This window comes from Arachis ipaensis, chromosome B01, assembly GCF_000816755.2.
Source record: "Arachis ipaensis cultivar K30076 chromosome B01, Araip1.1, whole genome shotgun sequence".
Lineage (NCBI taxonomy): Eukaryota > Viridiplantae > Streptophyta > Magnoliopsida > Fabales > Fabaceae > Arachis > Arachis ipaensis.
In genome coordinates this window covers 133,840,571-133,841,919 of record NC_029785.2, presented here as the reverse complement: position 1 = coordinate 133,841,919, position 1,349 = coordinate 133,840,571, and positions in this window count along the sequence as shown.

Genomic DNA, 1,349 nt, shown 5'->3' with positions numbered 1-1,349 from the left:
AACTTGTTCCGAAAAAGTACAAGTGTGTTGGCTTGGCTGTATCTTAAGGAGGCTCTTCCTACTATAAGTTTTCTTTTAAAAAGAGGGATGTTGTCATCGGATAGTGCCCAAGATGCCTTTCTAACCATGACTCGATTTTACATTGTATTCGGAATTGTCCAAAAGCTCAGCTTGTATGGCATAGATTAGATATTTCTTGTCATCCTCTAGATTTGAAAAACTGATTCTTGTACCATAGCAAAGAGCATTCGTTTAGGTTCTTTTTGCGACTTTGGTGAATATGACGAGTAAAGAGTAATGACATCTTTAATCCTCATGAGACTTGACATCCGAAAAAAGTGATTTGTCTGGTTTTAGTTTCAGAAAAAAGAGTTTAGGAGTATTTTTGAATTACAACGTATGTCCCTCCCCTCTATTCTAAGTGGTTCTTGGAATCCCTCATTGGTACTTTTAAGATTAATTGTGATGCTAGTTATCCTGGTTCTGGTGGTAGTATTGGTTTTGCTTATGTTATTAGAAATTGTAATGGGAGTTGGCAAATGAGGTGTTTGGGAATGATTGGGAGTAATAATGTTTTTCAAGGAAAATTGTTTGCTATTTGGAGAGGATATCTCTTAGTCTAGAATGTGGGTCAACGAGATGTTATTTGTGAGACGGATTGTGTGAAAGCGTTTAATCTTGTTACTAATCACCAAGATGGTTTTGGTTTATTGATCCGTTGGTGCTCAAAATAAAGGATATCATACATTAGAATTGGCGTGTTGATTTTCGTTTAATTATAAGAGATGCAAATACGGTGACAGACGCTATGGTAAAGATGGCAATAAAGTTATAACTTCATCAAGTAGAGTTTTTTTCTCCTTAGGAGGAGTTTAAGAATAGTTTTAAATGGGACTGTTCTTCTATTTAAACAGTTTCTTTGTTTTTTTTTTTTTGTTTAACTTATTGAAGTGACAAAAAAAATTTATTAAAGAGGAACGTTGTACATGAGATTTACCTTTTTAATTATATTTTAATCAAGTATATTTTAGGTTTTGTGGAACATATATATTAATTTCATTTATTTGTTAATTTAGATTGTGTTTAAACAATATCATTAAAAATTATGGATATTTATGCATGTTTTTCTTTTTGAGTAGTGTGTTTTCTTGGAGACTCACAAGTCACAACCAGGATGAGATGATGGCCATGGTCATTTAAATTCCAATGAGAATTGTGTTTTTCTTTAGTAATAAGTATTTTTGGGATTTTTTTTATATTGCTAGCTAATAGTTAAATATATAAATGCTAATTAATTAATCAACTTTTAATTTATTTCAAAATAATTATAATAATAGTTTTTATACAGG